Source organism: Anomaloglossus baeobatrachus, chromosome 3 (assembly GCF_048569485.1).
Source record: "Anomaloglossus baeobatrachus isolate aAnoBae1 chromosome 3, aAnoBae1.hap1, whole genome shotgun sequence".
NCBI classification, from domain to species: domain Eukaryota; kingdom Metazoa; phylum Chordata; class Amphibia; order Anura; family Aromobatidae; genus Anomaloglossus; species Anomaloglossus baeobatrachus.
In genome coordinates this window covers 373,167,610-373,192,463 of record NC_134355.1, presented here as the reverse complement: position 1 = coordinate 373,192,463, position 24,854 = coordinate 373,167,610, and the positions used below count along the sequence as shown (strand labels likewise).

General features: G+C 46.5%; 1 long non-coding RNA gene across 1 annotated transcript in view; it reads left to right on the top strand.

Annotated features, from left to right (window-relative positions):
* The window catches only part of LOC142296495 (uncharacterized), a 68,748-nt gene that overhangs the window by 17,673 nt on the left and 26,221 nt on the right, over positions 1–24,854 (top strand). Inside the window, exons 2-3 of the long non-coding RNA XR_012751641.1 lie at positions 1,090–1,200; positions 1,302–1,360. This is a non-coding gene — a long non-coding RNA (uncharacterized LOC142296495). The remainder of the gene's footprint in view (positions 1–1,089; positions 1,201–1,301; positions 1,361–24,854) is intronic.

Sequence of the window (24,854 nt, the reverse complement as noted above, 5' to 3'; positions counted from 1 at the left end):
TCGTGGGTCGGAAGGTTTAGGTGCTGCAAAGGAAAGCGATACAATGAATAGTGAATGGCCGTGTTTTGGGTTGGGGTAAACCAAACGAGAGAGAGAGAGAGAGAAAGGATCTCTGTGGCTAGGCGTCTAAGCCAATTGTGATTTCCTATATGTATGCAACAATACAAGACTATTGCTGTATATAGTACAAGTGATCAAACGCTCCCAGGTTCAAGTTCCATAAGTGGACTTGTCGCGCCCAGGGATATGGGGTACTCGGTCCCGGGCAGTGTCTCTCTTGGGAATGTCACGGTGGTGGCCATTGCCTGGTTCCGTGCCCTAGACCCTTTTTATAATGGGGTATATTTACAGTGGATTTAGGTTAGTGTTCATATGTGACGCCACTTGCGGTGTTGCGGCTATATATATATGGAGCTGTCGCTGCAGAATGTCACTTCTGGGGCTGGTGGTAATTGCAGCCTGGGTTGTAGGCCCTCCGCAAGCAGGGCCGTGCCCCTGAGGATGGGTGTTGTGACGGTCGTCGGAAGAAGGTAGTCCAGACAGTAGTTTAGTGGCAATGGTTTTTACTCACTGCTGGTGGTAACAAGTTACCCGAAGCCGGCTGGTTTCACCTTCAGGTCCCCTTCATCCCAGTGCCAGTTCAGTACTCTGGTACCTTCTTTCCCTGCACCTGTCTCTGGTAAATGGGTCCCTGTGGCGTAGAGCAACTGGGGGTCCCTGTCTGGTGATTTGTCCACTTCTGTCCGCCTGACAGTAGCGTGAACCTTGTGGGGTTGGAGTCTCTAGTCTTGTCCCCGGTTCTCCCTTTGCTACTGAGCCTTTGATGGTCCCCTTTGCTGTGCAGGTGTTAACAGGTCAGCTTAAAGCTCTTTCCTGTCTTAGGGTCCTGTACCCCGTTGGTGCGTAGTTTCGGGAGTACTCCACCGGCAACTACTCTCCTGGGTACCAGGTTACCGTTAACTCTTTTTGGCTCATCCTGTCTTTTTGTGTCTTTCTACTTCTGTGTGCTCTCATTTTGTTTTGTCTCTATTTTTTTTTTCAGTCTCTCATTTCCCACTCACATTATCTTTTGGGGGGTTATGTCTACAGGAACTTCTCTCATGACTTGAATAATCCATGAAAAAGAGATCAGGAGGCAGGACCAAAAATCTGCTGGAGAAAGACAAAACTAAAGAGGAACAGAGACCCCACTACTGTCTAGTAAGTGCATTTCTCTTGTCAAGTGCACACAGTCTCTCTACCTAATGTATCACGTGTACGCAGATGTTATTATGACAAACTTAGTTCTTCATTTCTTTTAGGTATTGAAAACTCAAATACATTTCATTGTGCACTTCTTCCTCAAAGTACCAGCCAAACTGTAAGTTCCTCACCAAACGCACACACAGGCTGAGAGAGTACCCATTTTTAGTTTACTAAAAACAATTCTTAAGCTTTATTATTTTATGCTATTAGATGTATTCTTTGCCCAAATCTGGTGCTCAGAAAAGAAAAGAGCAGCGACAGAAGACTCCCAAAAAAATGAAGGGATTTCTAAATTCCTAAATTACAGACTTTCTTTAAAAGAAAATCTACAGAATCTGGTAGGCCAACTGAAAGTGATGTGAATAACAGCAGTGATAAATATACATCTTCATCGTGTTGTCCTAATGACACTAATTCTTTAATTATATTGCCCCAAACTCCTGATGCAGAGCCATAAAATGTAATTGACCAAATTGCATGTGCTCAGGAAGAAATTGAAGCTGCTTCACAGTGTTCAGCAGATATTGGGCTGTGGGGTGAGCAAATTTCAAAAGAAATGCAAGAATATTGTATTGCTAAAGGAGATACTTTTTTCCAAAACTCTAAAGCGGGCTTTACACGCTGCGATCTCGCTAGCGAGATCGCAAACGATCGTACTCGCCACCGTCGGTTGTGCGACACGGGCATATCGCTGCCCGTGTCGCACAACCTCGCTTACCTCCGTCACATGGACTTACCTGCCCTGCGACATCGCTCTGGCCGGCGAACCGCTTCCTTCCTAAGGGGGCGGGTCGTGTGGCATCACAGCGACGTCACACGGCAGGCGGCCAATAGAAACGGAGGGGCGGTGATGAGCGGGACGTAAACATCCCACCCACCTCCTTCCTTCCGCATTGCCGATGGGGGCAGGTCAGGAGATGTTCCTCGCTCCTGCGGTGTCACACATAGCGATTTTTTGATTCAGGACAACCTCTCCACGGCAAACGATTTTGCCCTCTTTTGTGATTGTTTAAGATCGCTCTTAAGTGTTACACGCTGCGATCTCGTTAATGACGCCGGATGTGCGTCACAAACACCGTGACCCCGACAATAATTCATTAACGATATCGTAGCGTGTAAAGCCCGCTTAAGGCAGACTTTAACAATTCTGCTGTGCTGACCACTGCTAACTATCATAGGTTCTGTAAAAAAAATTACTTCACACAAGTAAACCCTAAAACTAATGAAATTTCACCACGAAATTGGCTATGCTATTCACCATGTCATGGTAAAGTGTACTGTTTTCTATGTAAACTGTTTACTAGCAGACGTGGTGCATTTACACATGGTTTTAATGATTGGAAACATGCTGAGGACAGGTTAGTTACTCATGAATGTAGTGAGATCCACAAGCAAGCTGTTTTGTCAGTTGTGAGCAGACAACATGTCGGGTGCACAGTCAGATGCAGTTGCAAATGGAAAGTGAAAACTTATATTGGCGTAAAGTGTTAAAGAGATCCCTTTCAGCTATAATGTTTTTTGCTGAAAGAGGGCTTCCTTTTAGGGGAAAAAAATAAATAATTGGTGCTTCTCACAATGGGAATTATCTTGGATTCATGGAAGTAATGGCGAATGTGGATGAATTCTTCAATGAACATATAAAACTACATGCAAATAAGGGTAGAGGGCATACATCTTATTTGTCTTCCACTGTTTGTGAAGGACTGATACAGATTTTAGGAACCAATATCCTCTCACTTATTGTGCAGGATTTAAAGAAAGCTAAATTTTACTCATTATCTGTGGATTCTGCACCAGATGTTTCCAACTGTGACAAGCTAACATTTATTGTCCATTATGTTTTGCCTTTTGGACCGATTGAAAGATTTTTACAATTCATTCCTATTATTGGTCACACTGGCAAAGAAATAGCAGAGTTGATTGTTAGTATTCTTTCAAAAAACAGTATTGATATTAAAGATTGCCGTGGCTAATCTGATGATAATGCTTCCAATATGAGTAGGAAGTACAATGAGTCCAAGCATATGTTAAAAATGTATGCCCTTATGCCGCATTCATTCCCTGTGCAGCCCATTCCCTTAACCTGGTAGAGAAAAATTGTGATGAAAGTATTCCAGAAATTTACAGATTTTTCAGTACTCTGGAACAACTTTACGTCTTTTTTTCCTCATCTACTGGTAGATGGAGAGTGCTGGTAGAAAAACTGAAACCTCGTGGGTTACCAGTTGTGAAACAGCCTTCTACCACAAGGTGGTCCGCAAGATATGAGGCAGTTTTAGCCTTGTACAAAGGTTATGTGCCAATATGTAATCTTTTACACATCATGGCTACAGATCCAGACTTCAGTTCATGTCAAAATGAGGCTTTGGGTGAAAAGTTCAGTGAATTTGATTCTACCTTTAGGCGGGCTTTGCACGCTGCGACATCGGTAACAATGTGTTACTGATGCTGCAGTGATAGTCCCGCCCCCATCGCACGTGCGATATCTAGTGTAGTGAAAGCTGCCGTAGCGATTATTATCGCTACGGCAGCTTCACACGCACATACCTGCCGTTCGACGTCCCTCTGGCCGGCGACCCGCCTCCTTCCTAAGGGGGCGGGTCGTGTGGCGTCACAGCGACGTCACACGGCAGGCGGCCAATTGAAGCGGAGGGGCGGAGATGAGCAGGATGTAAACATCCCGCCCACCTCCGTCCTTCTCATTGCAGCCGGGAGGCAGGTAGGTGATGCTCCTCGCTCCTGCGGCTTCACACACAGCGATGTGTGCTGCCGCAGGAGCGAGGAACAACATCGCACCTGTCGCTGCACCGGCATTATGGAAATGTCGGAGGCTGCAGCGATGATACGATAACGACGCTTTTGCGGTCGTTCATCATATCAAAAAGGTTTTACACGTTGCGATATCGACTGCGATGCCGGATGTGCGTCACTTTCGATTTGACCCCATCGACATCGCACGTGCGATGTCGCAACGTGCAAAGTCGCCCTTATTCTCGTGGTGTGGCATGCAATTTTTGATCGGTTTCATAAAACCAATCTGTCCCTTCAAGAAGCAGGTCTAAATTTAAATACTGTTGAGGCTTTATTTCAGTCTTTGTTAGACTTTGTCAAAAGTCTGAGAGAAGATTTTGATAAATATGAAAGTGAAGCTATCAAGCTTTGTGGACATAATTTGAATAATTCTTAAGTACGTCGATTTCGGCAGAGAAATTGCCGTTATGATGATGGCAAATTAAAAGACACTGTCTTAACCCCAAGGGATAAATTCAAAATTTAAGTTTTTCTAGGTCTAGTAGATAACTTAATGAGTGGCCTGAGTCAACGTCTTGGAGCATATACAGATGTTTGCTCAAAATTTGGCTTTTTATCAAATTTGTCAAAACTTTCTCCATTGGAGATTAAAGAAGCTGGAAGCAATCTTGTTTGTTCATATCCAGAAGACCTAATGCCAGGTGTAACTGAAACAGAGTTAGTTCAGTTTTCTAAATATTTATCCACCTCCTTTATAAGAGAGAAGACTGTAACAAATGAACTGTCTGAAGTGAATTTGTTTCGCCTTCTACATGAACATAACCTTACTCAGACATTTTGTAACACTAAAATTATACTAAGGATATATTTGAATATGATGGTGTCAAACTGTACTGGCGAGAGGTCTTTTTCCAAACTCAAACGATTAAAAAACGAACTTAGGAGCCAAATGGGTCAAGAGCGTTTAAATCACCTGTCTCTTTTGAGTATTGAATGCAAACTGTTGAAAACCCTTAACATATCCCAAATAATTGATGAATACAGCACCAAGAAATGTAGAAAAAAAATGTGTTAATTTTCATTAAAAAAAAAAGTTTTGAGAATTTTAAAGGGAATCTCTCAGGATCCTTAAGCCTTCTAAACTACAAGCGAGCACATGTGTAGGCCAAAATTCCCTTCCTAACAATCCCATCTAATGCTATACCCACAATCCAATGTTGCAAAAAATTATTTGTATCCTCTGTATTTATTATTTATCCTCTCACTAAGCCTAAGCTCAAGCACAACACAGATTGTATCTATTAAAGGAAACCTGACAGCACATTTGGGGCCTATAAGCTGCGGCCATTACCAGTGGGCTCTTATATACAACATTCTAACATACTGTATATACAGTGCCTACAAGTAGTATTCAACCCCCTGCAGATTTAGCAGGTTTGATAAGATGCAAATAAGTTAGAGCCTGCAAACTTCAAACAAGAGCAGGATTTATTAACAGATGCATAAATCTTACAAACCAACAAGTTATGTTGCTCAGCTAAATTTTAATAAATTTTCAACATAAAAGTGTGGGTCAATTATTATTCAACCCCTAGGTTTAATATTTTGTGGAATAACCCTTGTTTGCAATTACAGCTAATAATCGTCTATAAGACCTGATCAGGCTGGCACAGGTCTCTGGAGTTATCTTGGCCCACTCCTCCATGCAGATCTTCTCCAAGTTATCTAGGTTCTTTGGGTGTCTCATGTGGACTTTTATCTTGAGCTCCTTCCACAAGTTTTCAATTGGGTTAAGGTTAGGAGACTGACTAGGCCACTGCAACACCTTGATTTTTTTCCCTCTTGAACCAGGCCTTGGTTTTCTTGGCTGTGTGCTTTGGGTCATTGTCTTGTTGGAAGATGAAATGATGACCCATCTTAAGATCCTTGATGGAGGAGCGGAGGTTCTTGGCCAAAATCTCCAGGTAGGCCGTGCTATCCATCTTCCCATGGATGCGGACCAGATGGCCAGGCCCCTTGGCTGAGAAACAGCCCCACAGCATGATGCTGCCACCACCATGCTTGACTGTAGGGATGGTATTCTTGGGGTCGTATGCAGTGCCATCCAGTCTCCAAACGTCACGTGTGTGGTTGGCACCAAAGATCTCGATCTTGGTCTCATCAGACCAGAGAACCTTGAACCAGTCTGTCTCAGAGTCCTCCAAGTGATCATGAGCAAACTGTAGACGAGCCTTGACATGACGCTTTGAAAGTAAAGGTACCTTACGGGCTCGTCTGGAATGGAGACCATTGCGGTGGAGTACGTTACTTATGGTATTGACTGAAACCAATGTCCCCACTGCCATGAGATCTTCCCAGAGCTCCTTCCTTGTTGTCCTTGGGTTAGCCTTGACTCTTCGGACAAGCCTGGCCTCGGCACGGGTGGAAACTTTCAAAGGCTGTCCAGGCCGTGGAAGGCTAACAGTAGTTCCATAAGCCTTCCACTTCCGGATGATGCTCCCAACAGTGGAGACAGGTAGGCCCAACTCCTTGGAAAGGGTTTTGTACCCCTTGCCAGCCTTGTGACCCTCCACGATCTTGTCCCTGATGGCCTTGGAATGCTCCTTTGTCTTTCCCATGTTGACCAAGTATGAGTGCTGTTCACAAGTTTGGGGAGGGTCTTAATTAGTCAGAAAAGGCTGGAAAAAGAGATAATTAATCCAAACATGTGAAGCTCATTGTTCTTTGTGCCTGAAATACTTCTTAATACTTTAGGGGAACCAAACAGAATTCTGGTGGATTGAGGGGTTGAATAATAAATTACCCTCTGAATAAACTTTTCACAATTTAAAAAAAAAAAAAAAGAAAAAAGAAATAACATTCTTTTTGCTGCAGTGCATTTCACATTTCCAGGCTGATCTACAGTCCAAATGTCACCATGCCAAGTTAATTCAAGTTAATGTGTAAACCTGCTAAATCTGCAGGGGGTTGAATACTACTTGAAGGCACTGTAAGAGCCCAGGCCTCTCTGTAGAGCGTAAAAAACACTTTATAATACCTAAACGGGCGGTGCGGAGCAGATGGGTCAAATGGGCGTCTCCGGTACCAGCGCCTCCTCTTTCGGCCATCTTTGTCCTCCGTCTTCTGAAGCCTGGGTGTATGATGCATCCTACGTCATCCACACAAGCCGACACTGGAGTCCTGTGCAGGTGCACTTTGAGCTGCCCTGAGCAGGGCAGATCAAAGTATTGTAGTGCGCATGCGTGAAACCTCAATGCCGGCTATTGTGGATGACGTCGGACATGTCATGCAACCAGGCTGCAGAAGAAGGAGGACAAAGATGACCGAAAGAGAAGGCGCCGGTACCGTAGAACAGCTATTTGACCCATCTGCTTCTCAATGACCGTTTAGGTAAGTATTATAAAGTGATATATATGTTCTACACAGCGGCCTAGGCTCTTATATACAGTATGTTAGAATGCTGTATATAAGAGCCCACTGGTGGAGGCTGCAGCTTATATGCCCCAAATCTGCTGTCAGGTTCCCTTTAATAGATACAATCTGTGCTGTGCTTGAGCTTAAGGCCCCGTCACACTAAGCAACATCGCTAGCAACATCGCTGGTAACGAACAACTTTTGTGACGTTGCTAGCGATGTTGCTGTGTGTGACATCCAGCAACAACCTGGCCCCTGCTGTGAGGTCGTTGGTTGTTGCTGAATGTCCTGGGCCATTTTTTAGTTGTTGCTGTCCTGCTGTGAAGCACAGATCGCTGTGTGTGACAGCGAGACAGCAACAACTAATGTGCAGTGAGCAGGAGCCGGCTTCTGCTGAGGCTGGTAACTAATGTAAACATCGGGTAACCAAGAAGCCCTGTCCTTGGTTACCCGATATTTACCTTTGATACCAGACTCCTCCGCTCTCACTGCCTGTGCTGCCGGCTCCTGCTGTGTGCACAGATAGCTGCAGCACACATCAGGCAATTAACCCGATGTGTGCTGTAAGTAGGAGAGCAAGGAGCCAGCACTAAGCAGTGTGCGCTGCTCCCTGCTCTGTGCACATTTAGCTGCAGCACACATCGGGTTAATTAACCTGATGTGTGCTGTAACTAGGAGACTGGGGGCTGGTCACTGGTTGCTGGTGAGCTCACCAGCAACTCGTGTAGCCACGCTCCAGCGATCCCTGCCAGGTCAGGTTGCTGGTGGGATCGCTGGAGCGTCGCAGTGTGACAGCTCACCAGCAACCTCCTAGCAACTTACCAGCGATCCCTATCGTTGTTGGGATCGCTGGTAAGTTGCTTAGTGTGACTGGACCTTTAGGCTAAAGGCCCATTTACACACAACGACATCGTTAACAAAATGTCGTTGGGGTCACGGAATTCGTGACGCACATCCGGTCTCGTTAGCGGCGTCGTTGCGTGAAACACCTACGAGCGAGTGTTAACGATCAAAAATACTCACCTAATCGTTGATCAAGGACACGTCGATCAATTTTCAAAATCTCGCTGGTCGTTGTGGACGTAGGTTGTTCGTCGTTCCTGTGGCAGCACACATCGCTACGTGTGACACCCCAGGAACGACGAACAACACCATACCTGTGTCCTCCAGCAACGAGGTGGGCGTGTCTTTCATGCGGCAGCTCTCCGCCCCTCCGCTTCTATTGGATGCCTGCCATGTGACGTCGCTGTGACGCCGCACTAACCGCCCCCTTAGAAAAGAGGCTGTTCGCTGGCCACAGCGACGTCGCTAGGAAGGTAAGTCCATGTGATGGGTCCTAGCGATATTGTGCGCCACGGGCAGCGATTTGCCCATGACGCACAAACGATGGGGGCGGGTGCTTTCACGAGCGACATCGCTAACGATGTCGCTGCGTATAAAGCAGCCTTTGGTGAAAGGATACTTTGGGTCTACAGTTTCTGATTCTGGCAGCTTTTGAAATATTTGTATATTTATCTATTTATAGAAGTTATGCATCTGACACTTTTTTTTTTAATTGGTATAGCTGTGATGTTTCTATTTTAATGGAAATTTATTTCATACTGTTTTCCACTATATTCTGTGTAGCACTTTGTATATAAAAAACTTGTGAAAATTGGCAATAGTCTTGCTTACAGATTAAAGTTGGACTGTTCAATACTCTGCCTTACTGTTTGGTTTTTTTTAAAAGAGAAATCCCCGGTCCCTGTGTGACGCCCTGGCCTATCAGGTCGTCACAGGGTATTGTGCAATATGCCCTCCTGTGCAATATCCACCTCCTCCTTGGTTAGGGGTCTCTAACAATGGTGTTGCCAAAACCAGCTAATCAAAATCCTAGGAACAATCTGCACCACACCTACCAGACACACCAGTGGACGGCCTGAGTGGAATAGGGTCGGTTGGTAAGGGGAGGTCAGGAGTGTCAGTGAGTTGAAGTTTGGAGTTTGGAAGTGAAGAAGAGAGAAGGTCAGGAGCTGGGCTCCTTGGAAGTTCTAGGTAGCAGACGGTGGTCTGGGCCTGGTAGGAGCTGGACCCCCATTCGCAGGGCATCATGACAAGGGGCACGATATTGTCGAGGAGGACAGCCGGCAGCCTTGTACCATCACTGAGCTGGAGCCAGGGCACGACGGGGTACGTGGACCCTAGGTCAGGGAGTAGCTTCAGGCAATCTGACAATTCACCCGACGAGAACGGAGCCTTCAAGATCCGCTCTCCACCTGCTCCAAAATTGGGGTACTAGCGCAACGAGGGGATAGGACTTTCCACTAAAACAGTCCAAGAAATCACAAGCGTGAACCCTGAGAGCAAGCTCCCTCAGTTAGCCACACTGGGGAGCGGGACCCAATTAGTTTCAAGCTATAGGGGCCAACTAGAAGAGAACAAGGTGCCAAGGGAAAGGTCACAGATCATCAGGCAACACCAGCAGAAACGGGACTCAAACGTGCTCCCCCTCAGCGGCAGCGGTGTCCAGAACTTTGGTTTACTAAGTTGTCGGTGTCAGCTTTATGGACTGAGTGAGTACGCAAGTGACCCCTACCTCCCCAATGGCACGTCCCGCCACCATCACCGAGTCCTGGGGCATCCCCCCTACCCGTGGAGGGGTTAATCACCTAACTGCCCACTACATCGCCACCGGATACTCCCAGCTGCAGCGGTGGTACTCCACCTTACCACACACCACGGGTGGTGTCACGAACTCTAAATACATCCCCTGTAAATATTCCCTTTTTATTCGAGTGGCTGCATGACCCCCGGGTCCGGACGCCCCTCGAGCCACCGCAGGTCCGGATCTGAGCAGCCCCGGCTGCTGACGAGGGGGTGGTACATCTGTATACACTAGCATAAATAAAGAGATCTTTAGAAAAAGTATTTCTAAAGATCTTTTACTGTATGCTAATGAGCGAGGGGACTAGTCCCCTGGGCGTTAGTTCCCCTGGCTAGTCGGCTCCATTAGCATGTTAGTACACCCCTGTGGGTATACTAACATGCTAATGAATGAGCAGTGTCAGAGGATGATCTCATCACCTCTCTGCCGCCATTGCGTCCGACTCTGGATTTTGGCTCAGTGCGCATGATCCCGGAGGTTTGGTCATGCGCAATACTTCAATTCAGTCACAACGCGTACACCCAGCTTCATAGTGCACATGACCAAAACTCCAGGGTCTTGCGCACTGAGCCGAAATCCAGTGTGTCGCCCCTGAATGTCAGGTGCCACTGGGTACTACACCCATCCCGGATTCCTGGAAGTCTAGTGCTGGTAACCACAACAACACACACACACACACCACACACACACGAACCACGCCCTTTTCCTCAGACTGGGTAACAGGCTAGAGATGGAACTGACGGGTGGTCACCTGTAGGCTGGGACGCATCCAATCCACTAGTCAGAGACCTGGGAGAAGGAGCGGCTAGTCAGTGCAGTTTCACACAGACAGACAGGAAGTGACAGTCTGAGGAGGGAGAGGGGAGAAGCAGACAGTCAGTCAGCACGTGTGAAGTGACTTGTTGAGTAAAAATGAGTATAGTCGCTGGGAGAGTACGTACCAGTACTAACAGGACTGAGCACCGATGAGGCACAGGGCCCTAGTTCAGGAAGACGCTTCAGGCTCACCTGATAAAGACCTGCTCGGTGAGGGGACCATCAAGTACCTTACCAACGTTAGTGTCTGGGGCACAGCAGCAGAGAGGGAACCTGGGAATGTGGGCAGAGGTCCGACCCAAGAGAGGTTCAAGCTGTCTGCCGTATGGACCAGGATAGAGACAACAGGAGGGGGACCCCTAAAAAATCTCCAAGCCACGGGGACCCACCCACTACTACAAACTACAGGGTGCATGGAAGTAAAGCTCACCAGTTCACTACACCAGCACTGGAACAAAGGGAATACCGGATTGGTAAAGACCAGCACAGACCGGGTATCAGCAACTCCAAACCAGTGAGTAAAGCACAAGTTAAACCGCAGCCCCTGTGTTGTCTGAATTCATCCTCCACATCTGCACCAATATACAACAACCATCATCATCCTCCCCTGGGGCCTAGCTCTACTTGCAGAGAGCTATCACTCCTAAGCTGCCCAATACCACCAGCCCCAGCAGTGAGAGACTGTGCAGCGGCGGCTTCTCCCATATAGCCGCATACCACAAGTGGCGTCACGAAAAACTCTTTATTTTCCATTGTTCAAAACCCCCTTTTAAGCGACCCCCAGGGTCACAGAACCTGGCAACAGCCATCTAGTGAACTGTTGCAGTAAATTACAGCCCGGGACCGAGTACCCCAATGCCCTGGCGTGCGTCACCAGCGTCGGGCGCAATGGCGGCAGAGAGGTGAATGAGATCATCCTCTGACATTGCACATTCATTAGCATGTTAGCATGCCCGCAGGGACGTACTAACATGCTAATAGAGCCGACTAGCAAGGCGAACTAACGCCCAGGGGACTAGTACCCTCGCTCATTAGCATACGATAAAAGATCTTTAGAAATACTTTTTCTGAAGATCCCCTTATCTATGCTAGTGACCTGACTGCTGGATTGCTGAACTGCTGTGCTGCTTTATCCCACAGTCCGGTAGTCCAGCAGCTAGTTCACCAGCAGTCACACTTGGTACTGTGGGAACCCAGCGGTGAACTCTGGTGACTTAACTGACATCACGGCTTCTCACGTTCCTTGCTGCCCTCAGTATGTGCCAGAAGCTGCAATGATCAGTCACGTTTTCCATTACTGCACCTTTTGGATGTAGGAGAGCCAGGATCATCGTAAGACGTGGTGTGGATTACATCGGACCTGCTTAAAAAGAAAAAGAAAACATGCAACAAGTGGAAGATTGGGATTATACCTAGAGAAAAATACATAGCAGTTTGCAAACTCTGCAAGACAAGCGTCAAAGGAACTAAAGCGGAACACAAATTGAGGCTTGAAAAAGAGGCCAAGGGTTAGGTAAAAGAATTTTGGGGGTATGTTAAAAGCAAAAAAGTAGTGAAGAAGACCATTGAAGTCGTGCAGAATCAAAAAGATGAAACAGTCAACAAGGTGAAACAGCAGTTGGAACTACTAGCTTCGTATTTCGTATCTGTCCTCTCGCAAACAATTTATGGAAGCATTAACGATAATCATGATAGAAATGATGGTCAGGAGGAGGCCAATTTGATATTAAAACACTTAGCCAAGTTAAAGGAAACCAAGTACCCAGGTCCAGATGATTTACACCCTAGAGGCTTGAAAGAAATAGCTGAAGAAATAATAGTACCACTTGCCATAATCTTCAATAAGTAATTGGAAACAGGAGTGGTCCATCTAGATCGGAAAAGGGCAAGTGTGGTTCCAATCTACAAAAGGGGAAATAAGAGGGAATTACAAAACAGTAAGCCTGACCTCCATAGCAGGAAAAATCTTCTAGCAAATTGTCAAGGAACATTTACTTAGGTACCTAGTTTACCAAAGCCAGCATGGCTTTATGATCAATACATTTTGTCAGACCAACCTGATTTCCTTCTATAAAAAAGTCATTGAGTGTTTGGACCAGGGGAATGCTGTGGATAAAGTATACCTTGACTTCAGTAAGGCACTTGATAAAGTATCACATAACATCCTCATTAAAAAATGATCAAGTACGGAATCAACAAAAAAATCAGATGGATTCACAACTGGCTTAATGATCGGGCACAACGAGTAATACTAAATGGCTACACATCGAACTGGAGGAAAGTGAAAAGTGGGGTGCCGCAAGGCACTATTCTGGGCCCAGTACTGTTTAATATCTTTATAAATGATCTGGACAACGGAATAATTGGGGAACTCATAAAATTCGCACATGATACCAATATAGTAGGAGTAGAAAACACTAGAGAGCAAAGAGAGTATTCAAAAAGATCTATATACACTCGAACAATGGGCTGAGGTGAACAATGTTGTTTAACAGGGACAAATGCAGTGTCCTACATCTAGGTAAAAGAAATATAAAAAGCATATATAGTATGGGAGGAATAGAACTAAGTGATAGCACAGGGGAAAAGGACTTGGGCATAATAGTAGATCCCAGATTCAACATGAGCCAACAATGCAGGGCTGCAGCTAAAAAGGCCAACAAAATTCTAGGATGTATCAAGGCACGCATTGAATCTAGATCAAGAGAGGTAATTATTCCCCTCTTCTCTGCCCTTGTCAGACCCCACCTGGAATACTGTGTACAGTTCTAGCTCCACAATTCAAGAAAGACATCAATATATTGGAGAAATTCCAGAGAAAAATAACCAAGATGGTAAAAAGGTCTGCAAACCATGTCTTATGAAAAGCGGCTAAAAAAACTAGCAATGTTTACTTTGCAAAAGAGAAGGCTGAGAAGAGACTTAATAGTGGTCTACAAATATCTGAAAGGTAGTCATAGTGCAGAGGGAACCACTCTATTCTCATTTGCACAAGGAAGTACAAGAAGCAATAGGATGAAACTAAAAGGAAGGAGATTCAGATTAGAAATTAGGAAAATCTTTCTGACAGTGCGGGTAATCAGAGAGTGGAACAGGCTACCACGGGAGGTGGTGAGCTCTCCATCAATGGAAATCTTCAAGCTGAAGCTGGATAACCATATAGCTGGGATGATTTAGGAAACCTGTACCCACTGGGGTTTTAACCCGATGGCACTATGATTCTATGCGTGTTGATGAAAGAGGGTGTTTTTTTATTTTTCCTTTTTATTTATAGGGTTGGAAATGGTGGCGATAGCTCATATACAACTCTCCACTATGAATTCAGGGCTTGATGGTAGCTGTAATTTTTGACAAATCACAGCTAACATCATCCCCATATATTACCCTAATTGCAACCACACCAGGGCAATTGGGATGAGCAAGGAAAAGACCTATAATTGGTGTATCTAATGGATACATCAATTGTGGGCCGGCAACGGGCTGCTATTTTTAGGCTGCGGAGGGCCAAATAACCATGCACCTTCCCAGCCTGAGAATACCAATCTCCATCTGTCTAGTTTACCTGCGCTGGTTATTACAAATAGGTGGGAGACCACACGTCATTTTTATTTTTTTTTACTGCACTTGCCAATCACCGTAATTCCAGTAACAAATGTGCCGCCCCCACGTCGGCAGCCGGGCTGCTCGGATCCGGATTTGCGGTGGCTCGAGGGGCCTCCGGACACGGGGGTCGTGCAGACACTTAAATGAAGGGAGTAATTACAGGGCATTATGAATTTAGAGTTCGTGACGCTACCCGTGGTCTGTGGTAAGGGGGAGTACCACCGCTGCCGTTGGGGAGTACCCGGGGTGATGACGGAGGCAGCCAGGTGTTGCGACCCTCCACGGGTAGGGGGGATGCCCTAGGACTCGGTGATGGAGTTGGGAAGTGCCGTTGGGGGATGACAAGGTCATGCGTACTCACTCAGTTCATGAAGCTGACACCGACAACTTGGTAAACCAAAGTTCTGGACACCACTGCCGCCGAGGAGAGCTAGTTTGGGTCCAGTCCTCGGTGGTGTTGCCTGATGATCTGTGACCATCTCCCTGGCACTTAGTCCACTTCTTAGTTGGCCCCAGTAGCGTAAAACTAATCGGGTCCCGCTCCCCAGTGTGGCTAACTGTTGGAGGTTGCTCTCAGAGTTCACGCTTGGGATTACCTGGACCGTTTTGTGGAAAGTCCTATCCCCCTCGTTGCGCAAGTACCCCGATTTTGGAGCGGGTGGAGAGCGGATCTTGAAGGCTCCGTTCTCGTCGGGTGAATTGTCAGGTTGCCTGAAGCTACTCCCTGACCTAGGGTCCACGTACCCCGTCGTGCCCTGGTCCCTGCCCGGTTATGGAACAATGCCGCCGGCTGTCCTCCTCCACAGTTCTGTTCCCTTTGTGACAATCCCCTGCGACCGGGGGTCCAGCTCCTACTAGGCCCTGACCACCGTCTGCCACCAAGTTACTCCCAAGGACCCCGGCTCCTGACCTCCTCTCCCCTTAACCTCCAACACTACACTGGCTCACTCCTGACGCTCCTGACCTCCCCTTACCAACCCCCCAAGTGGACGACCCTATTCCACTTAGGCCGTCGACTGGTGTGTCTGGTGGGAGTGGTGCAGAGTGTTCCTAGGATTTTGATTAGCTGGTTTTGGCAACACCATAAGTTGGGGACCCGTTACCAAGGAGGAGGTGGATATTGCACAGAAGGGCAGATTGCACATTACCCTGTGACGACCTAATAGGCCAGGGCGTCACACAAAGATAGCTATGGAATTACAGTGATTGACAGGCATGTTTAAAGGCTGAAAATCAGGTGCCAAGCATTTGGGTAGGGGACTTGAAACTCACAAGGAGAACACCAAAATACTCAACGAGTAACAAATATCCAAATACCTTAATATTCATGCAAGTAACGAATAGTGCTGAGTATATTTGCTCATCGCTAATGATTTTTTTAACGCTTCTGTGAACTTCGTCTTAGGCCACATTGACATGACTGTATTTTCAGTCTAAGTACTGTCAAAGGAAAAAACTGACAGTACACCAATCTTATTCAGGTCTGTTCAGGTCTGTTCAGTTTAGTTTGTTTTTTTTAACGGAACCTTCTGTTTTATATTTCAGATGATACTCAAGCCTATGAGTGGGCAAAAAAAAAATGGGATCCTATATGGATCAACCATATTGTATCCCATTTTTACAGATACTTTGTAATTCTTTAACATAGGAGACTCTATTTAGTCTTGTAAATTTTAATAACTACTGATGTATGAAAATGGATGTCATATGTATTGCAAAAGGATTAGAATACAGGTGATAAAACAGATTGCTTTGTTTTTGTACGCTCATGTGAACTTACCTATGGCCATACAAAGTCCCCAACCAGTCTCATCTGCAAATTGGAGACATGACTAGTTCTGTGTGCAGCTTAACATGCTCATCTGCATATTGAATGAGTAGCAGGAGCTACCTACTGCTAATGTGCACTAGAATAGTCCATAAATCAGATTAAGGTCTCTTTCACACGTCTGTTGAAAAAACCCACTTGTTACACAACCCACTTGTTACACGGTCTGTTGTGGACATCCACGTATATGTATGTGTTATCCTTATGCTATCAGTGTGCTATTTGTGTGACATGTACCGGAAAAAATGTATGACATTGAAATTAATTGTTTGGATGTGTAAAAGGTAATAGATAGATAGCTGGCTGCATAGATTGTAAAGCTAATAAGTAAATAAATGAATAAAACGAAATAGGATTCCCCCCATTTTTGCTAAACAGCGCAAGTAAAGCAAACACCTATGGGCTGTAACCCTCAGCTGTCTGCTGTATCTCAGCTGGTTATCAAAAATAGAGTGGCTCCCACGCCATTTTTAAATAATTAAAAAATGGTATGGGGTCCCCCTTATTTTCGTAAAGCAGACAGCTGTGGCTCAGTATTATAAGGATGGGAAAGCCCACGGTTATTGTTCCTTTCTCAGCATAAAAAAACAGCAGCTCTCATCTGCGCCAGAAGTGACACATCACATTAGATGCGCCAATTCTGTTGCTTTGCCTGGCTCTCCCAGATTGCCCTGGTAATAGGTTAATTGGGTTGATGTCAGCTGGCATCAAGCTCAGGGGTTAGTAATGTAGAGGTGTCTATAAAGCACCCCCATTTCTAACCAAGTAGAGGTAAAGAGAAAAAAGCACAACAAAAAAATTCATTTAAAAAACATCCCCCAACTCTAGCCCTCATTCACCAATTTATTAAAAATAAGCCATGAAGCTCCGACATAGTCAGTGAATCCAAAGTAGTCCACAAAAGCGAAACTGCAAGACATAAAAGGAGAGAATTAAACAAATAAAGGCAGGACAGAGTTCCTCCATTGTCAATTTATTCCCAAAAGAACTCCAACGCTGTTACGGGGGCTGTCGGATAATAAGGGAATGGAAGGCTATCCGACAGTCAGGGTCCACTGTGCAGAGCTCTGCTGCAGAGTATGGCAGAGGATAGGGGAAACCTGTACCACCAAAGCAGTACTGACACTGTTGCGTCACAGTGTCACCAAGACCAATAGCGGCGTATACTGTTTAAGTCACAGCGACTACCTTATTAGAATAACATAGGAGTGGAAATGCAAAAGAGTGAGGAATACAACATAAAAGTGCATAGAAGTCTCACACTCTGTGAGCGTGAAAGCACCTGTCTCAGTTAACAGTCACAGAGACTAGGTGTAATGTGTGCAATATGGCACCTACCTATGTCCGCTCCACTTGTGGTGCAAGGATACGGAGAGCAGCAAGGCTGCTAGCTTGAAACTCCTGCCTATGACCGCTCCCCTAGTGTGCGAGGATACGGACTGCTGCAGGAGGCAGCGTAGTGGAGCGTTACCCTAGAAGGCAACGACCACCCAACCTACCTATGTCCGCTCCACTAAGGTGCGAGGACACGGACAACAGTACGGCTGAAAGGTACAGGAGCGCTACCCTACCGATAGCGCTCACCTCAGAGTAGAACCACAAGGCCCAGTCAGACCATGTGCAGCAAGCACCTACCTATGTCCGCTCCACTAAGGTGCGAGGATACGGACCACAGCATAAGCTACAAGGTACAAGAGCGTTACCCTACCGATAACGCTCACCTAGATAGAATAGGTGCCGCAAGGGACATGCACAGAGCGTCTACTTCTATGCAGGAACCAAGAGGACTGAGCGCCGGGCGGCGTGCGTCAGGGTCTTATATAGACTCTGTGCCTCATCCAAGATGGAGCACACCAGAGCCAATCCGCTGCCAGAATGACAGCAATGACGTTACGCTGGCCTATCACCGAGCAAAGCATCTCAAGCACATGACCTGCGACCAATCGGCATAGAAGGTGTCAGAGACATGTGACCACATGTCACAAGCACATGACCAGTGGCCAATCAGCTTAGAAGGTGTCAGAGACGTGACCTCGTGTCAGCGATGATGTCACCCGCACATGTGCAATAGCTCCAAGATCGGACTTAGGTGGGCTTTGCACGCTGCGACATCGGTAACTATGTGTTACCGATGCTGCAGCGATAGTCCCGCCCCCGTCGCACGTGCAATATCTAGTGAAAGCTGCCGTAGCGATTATTATCGCTACGGCAGTTTCACACGCACATACCTGCCGTGCGACGTCCCTCTGGCCGGCGACCCGCCTCCTTCCTAAGGGGGCGGGCCGTGCGGCGTCACAGCGACGTCACACGGCAGGCGGCCAATTGAAGTGGAGGGGCGGAGATGAGCAGGATGTAAACATCCCGCCCACCTCCGTCCTTCTCATTGCAGCCGGCGGCAGGCAAGGTGATGTTCCTCGCTCCTGCGGCTTCATACACAGCGATGTGTGCTGCCGCAGGAGCGAGGAACAACATCGTACCTGTCGCTGCACCGGCATTATGGAAATGTCGGAGGCTGCAGCGATGATACGATGACGACGCTTTTGCGCTCGTTCATCGTATCAAAAAGGATTTGCACGTTGCGATATCGACTGCGACGCCGGATGTGCGTCACTTTCGATTTGACCCCATCGACATCGCACGTGCAATGTCGCAACGTGCAAAGCCGCCCTTAGTCTCCAGCGCTTGCACATGTGCAGTAGCAAGAAATCCGAACATAGTCTCCAGTGCTCGCACATGTGCAGTAGCAAGAAATCCGAACATATTCTCCAGTGCCACAGCAACCATAACACACGCAGCTCCAACGTAGTCCACATGGATGTCCCACAGCGTTCTCCGACTCAGTCACCCAGTGTATGGAGCCTCGTTCATAGAACAACGCCTCATAGGCTGTAACAGCAGCCACTGTTGGGTCTCATAAGTCATAGGTTACCGCAGTTCACAGTGACCGGGTGACCTAGAAGGTAATGTGAAATCCAGTGACAAAGGCAAGCTGTGACGTTATAAGTTTACCGAAGTTCACAGTGGTCGGCTCTCTCGATACCTTCTATGTAACCCGGTACAGTTCAGTGAGGTCACCTGAGGTCAGGTTACCTGTGATCAAAGGTGGAGGACTGTGGGAACCTCCAGCTGTGGCCACAAATAACCTGAGTGATGTTACCGCTCATCGCTGTGGCTTATTCTCTGCCTGAAGCTCACAGAGAGCTATAATTTTCTGCCTGTGCGCTGTCACTTGAAATGTAGCAGCGCTGAAATCAACATCGGACCTGTGTTTATTACATCAGACCTGGGTCTTTTGGGGGTTAATAAAGGGGTGAAAGTTGGTTGGGGTTTTTTGTATTTTATTTCAAATAAAGAATTTTTTCGGTGTTTGTGTTTATTTCTTTTCACTTACAGATTAGATGGGGAATAATCAAAAGAAATCGGGTTAAATGCTGCGCTAAAAACCACAATCCAGAGGTATATCGTGTATTTGCAGCACCCTGGGATATGCTACCCCAGTGATCTGCAGGATCCTAAGGCTTTCTGGAACACCCTCTGCTGACAACACACACCTCACACACAGGTAGGGTCACATTCCCTGAGACCTGGGCGCAGCATGTAAAGGGTTAACAGTGGTCAGATGTGAGAACCAATCCCTTAGCTGTTAGCCTGGGAAAGGTGTGTGGCTTGTGGGAAGCAACAGGTGTTGCTAGGCAGAGTTGGCAGAGGAAAAACGACAGTTGAAGGAGTGACAGTTGAAAGGAGCCAGTGAGTGAGAGGGGTGTGAGGATTGTGAGGAGACCCCCAAAAGGCGACTAGGAGGTAGTAGCCTGAGGGTAGAAAGATCCCAGGCACTACGCACGACCGAGTGCTGGACCCCAGAGTAGACAACAGCTCTAGGCGGTCTGCTGATCCAGCCGTATGTGGTGATGACTTCCAGGGTACCACACCACCCATAGGCTCAGGGACACAGCCTCATATATAGTACCCGGGAGAGGGCACAGAGAAGTAGCCTACCCCACAAGGGACCGTGAGGCCTGTCATACTGGGCCCGGAAAACAAAGGAGTGGAGTGCCGCAGGTCACCAACAGCTTCAGGCAAGGGGGCCATCAGCTCTGCATGTGCACGGAGGGCTCAACTGGGATTCACGTCAGCACCGGGACAAAGGAAAGTCAGTTAACCAGCCGTGCCAAATTGCCCTTGCAACATCAAGTGAGTAAATATCAGTTAATCTGCAAGAACTGTGTCGTGTCTATACTGGCGAACCACAAGGCGCAGCACACCTACATGGGACTTAAGCCCCTACTGGCGGAGGGTGCAAACACACTTGCTGCTATACCATCTGTCCCTAGAACCACAGCAGCGGCGGGACATCTTATTACTGCAACCCGCCAGTGGCGTCACAAGTGACATACAAAATAACCCTGTTACCGAGCGCCCCCAGGTAGCGGCATCGGGCACGGCCACCTGTGACAGTGATCCCCATTATCCACCACCCGGAACCGAATATCCCAAGGGCCTGGGGTGTGGCAGCGCTCTACATATTCCTTTTCTTTATTTTCACAGGTCAACGTGTTTCAAAGGCATCTCCGCCTTCTTCATCAGGACAAAAACCAGAAAGGAACAGCATAACCTGTTATGCTGTTCCTTTCTGTTTTTTGTCCTGATGAAGAAGTCGGAGATGCCTTTGAAACACGTTGACTTGCGAAAATAAAGAAAAGGAATTCACGATATACCTCTGGATTGTGGTTTTTAGCGCAGCATTTAACCCGATTTCTTTTGATCATCCCCCATCTTGTTGCAACATCGGGGCTGCAGCTGACCACCTTTGTATTCATTCATTTTGTGCTGACAAGGAGTTGTGCCTGTCACAACTGAAGCAGGTGAGTACCTGTCCTATTCCCTGCACCTATCTCTCTTGGTTAAAACCCTATGTGCGCTTTCTTTCCATAGTTTTTGCTATCACTTACAGATTAGTAATGGATGCAACAATCCTGGGCGGTTGCAGGCTGATATTTTTAGGCTTGGCCTCCATGGGAATCCCCAGCCTTAGAATACCCGCACCCAGCTGTTGGCTTTATTATGGCTGGGGAGACCTCATGCCATTTTTAAAAATTATTTATTTAAATCATTTTTAAAAAAGTCGCATGCAGTTCCTCTTATTTTGATACACAACTAAGATAAGTGCACGGCTGGTGGCTGCAGCCTGTTGCTATATGCTTTATCTGTGCAGGGTACACCAATTTTTATATTCTTTTATTTATTTTTACACCAATCTAGACACAGACACAATGTCTGTGATTGGTTGCAGTCAGACATGCTGCCACACAGGCTGGGGGCGATGTCTGACTGCTACCAATCAGACGCTGGGACTGCTGGGGTGTGGGGAAGCAGTGAATATGCATGAAGATAATGAGCGGCCTGGAAGCAGAGTTACAGCTGCGCAGAGACCGATAAGTATGAAGCCCTTGCTCTAATCCCCCTACCCCTTCTACCACCATTTTTTAGTGCCTGATTTGGGTCCCTATAGGCTTATATGGGGACCGGCGTCTGACCAGATATCCAAGATCAATTCTGGGCCCGAATCGGGGTTGTTGTTTTTTTTAAAAAAAACTTGGTTGGACCAGCCAACCTCAGGTACCTGCGGGTCCGCCCATTACTAGTTATGATCTGTTTCCCATACACCTTTATGTTAAAAAAAGGGATCTAGTTGCTATTCAATTTTTTTTTTTGTGGGAGTCGGTCAAAAACGTTTTGTAGACTAGACTACATTTTTTGATACAGTTGAAAAATGGATTGCAGTTGTATTGCATATAGAAAGAAAACATTTTTAGAAATCTCTGTTCCCATTCAAATAATTGTATCCTGCATTAGAACAATTCATTTCCATTTTATTTTTTCATCCAAAGTCGGGAAATGATGAATTGACATGTACACAGCCATCTCTCTATTTATGAGATCACACTGATCTTGTTGGTGTTTTTCTCCCAGGCATTAAAGGGTTGTCCACTACTCACACATATCCATCTCTATCACTAGGTTTCCTGGAAGTAAAATATTAACACCTATACTCACCACAGGTGTCCGAGTGATTGTTAAGTCACTCGATCCCTGTGGCCACTTCACTGTCTTCCCCTTTAGATGTAATTGACATCTGGAGGAAATGAGAGCTGCACCTACTGTCTTACTTCATCCGGATGTATAATATGGATAATGCCTACGGGAAAGAGAGAAAAGGTGACACTTTATGAGTGCAGTAAGAAATTAGTTATGATAGTAGAAAGAGAAGTCACTCACCTGGCTAGGTAATGCAATTAGTGCACAACTCCATACATGTTGTCTTCCGACAAGCCTACAACCTGCCGTAACCCTCTGTCTCATATAGCGCCGCACGACCAGACCTACCCTCATCTACTGTATCCTCACTCATCCCTCGTAGACTGTGAGCCCTCACGCGGGCAGGGTCCTTTCTCCTCATGTACCCATCCATCGTAGACTGTGAGCCGTTGCGGGCAGGGACCCTATCCTCCTGTATCAGTCTGTGCCTTGTATTATTTATGATTATTGTACTTGTCCCTATTATATATACCCCTTTCAAATGTAAAGTGCCATGGAATTGATGACGCTATAATAATAAATAATAATAATAATGTTTAAATTGGGGTTGGAGTTGTTGCAGCCAACTTAGGGTACTTTCACACTTGCGTTGTTTGGCAGCTGTCGCAATCCGCCGCTTTGGAAAACAGCACAATCCATTAACGGATGTGCGCTGTTTCCCATAGACTTGTATTGACAACGCATTGCGACTGATGGTCCTGTGTTGTATCAGCTGGCCGATGCTGCGTTGCATCCGCCAGGTGGAAAGAACGCAGCATGTAGCGTTTTTCTGCGCTTACCAGACCGTCAAAAAAACCAGAATGTGCTGGCTTCCGTCGGCGTCCGTCATTTTTACAATGGAAGCCTATGGAGGCGGAATCCGGCGGAATCCGTCATTTGACGGATTGCTGTGACGGATCCGTCTTTACACAACTGCGCATGCTCAGTTGAGTAAATTGCTGAAAAAAAAGCTACAACAGATTCCGTTGTTTTGCAGGATACGTCGCATCAGTTGTGCCACTATATGCAACGCATTCATTACATCCGTCACACAACGCAATGTGACAGATGCTGCACAACACAAGTGTGAATCTAGCCTAAAGGGGGCTTTACACGCTGCGACATCACTAATGCGGAGTCGTTGGGGTCACGGAATTTGTGACGCACATCCGGCCGCATTAGCAATGTTGCTGCGTGTGACACCGATGAGCGATTTTGCATCGTTGCAAAAACGTGCAGAATCGCTGATCGGTGACATGGGGGTCCATTCTCGATTATCGTTACTGCAGCAGTAACGATGTAGTTTGTCGCTCCTGCGGCAGCACACATCGCTATGTGTGACGCCGCAGAATAGAGGAACCTCTCCTTAACTGCCTCCCGGCCGCTATGAGGAAGGAAGGAGGTGGGCGGGATGTTCCGGCCACTCATCTCCGCCCCTCCGCTTCTATTGGGCGGCCGTTCAGTGACGTCGCTGTGACGCCGCACGGACCGCCCCCTTAGAAAGGAGGCGGTTCGCCGGTCACAGCGACGTCGCTGGGCAGGTAAGTATGTGTGACGGGTCTGCGCGATGTTGTGCGGCACGGGCAGCGATTTGCCCGTGTCGCACAACAGATGGGGGCGGGTACCCACGCTAGTGATATCGGGACCGATATCGCAGCGTGTAAAGTAGCCTTTAGTATGTGGAAGGAAATTCTCCAGAATTTCAGCAGAGTGCAATTAAGTATGAAAAATCAAGGTACTGGGTGCTCCCAATTACAAGAAAGAGAAAAGACTGAAAAAATGAAAATTTATTTAAATCCACAAGGTGTTTCGCCTGTGACCAGCCTTCCACTGTTATCTCACCTGAGGAAGGCTGGTTACAGCAGAAACGCATTGTGGTTTAAATACATTTTTTATCTTTTCAGGTTTTTTTTGTTTAATTGGGAACACCCAGTAACAATATTTTTCATTCTTCATACGGATGTCTGATTTGTCCAAAGAAGGGGATAGTAAAGTGGCCGCTGATTTGCCACAAGGTTCGCGTGACATAATGTCATGCAAACCCTGGGAGAGCCAGTGCTTACCGGCAGTGTCAGTACCGACAATTGTATATATTATAATGTAATTTCTGGCTGAGAAAATGCATTTTTCTGTACAGAGATTTTAGTAAATCAGAACAGCAATTCTTGGAGTCACTGGAGGTATGGTGAATTAGAGATGCAAGCATTAGTCTAAACAATCAAGTAAGAAGGAAGTAACAGTTAAAACATTTTTAGGAGGGTTTGCTACAGATTCAAAACAAAGCTGATCTGCTGTCTTTGAGTTTCAAACTCAGTTTTTGGACGGCTGTGAAAATTAATTTTACAGAAAAATCCCCAGCTTACTTGATGTATATTTTCTCAATAGTAACCATAGGGCGTACATGAATATAGAGCAGGAATTGCCCTGAAATGACTATGAAACGTGTTATAGCAATTGTTTACAGTAGTTAAAAGTCTT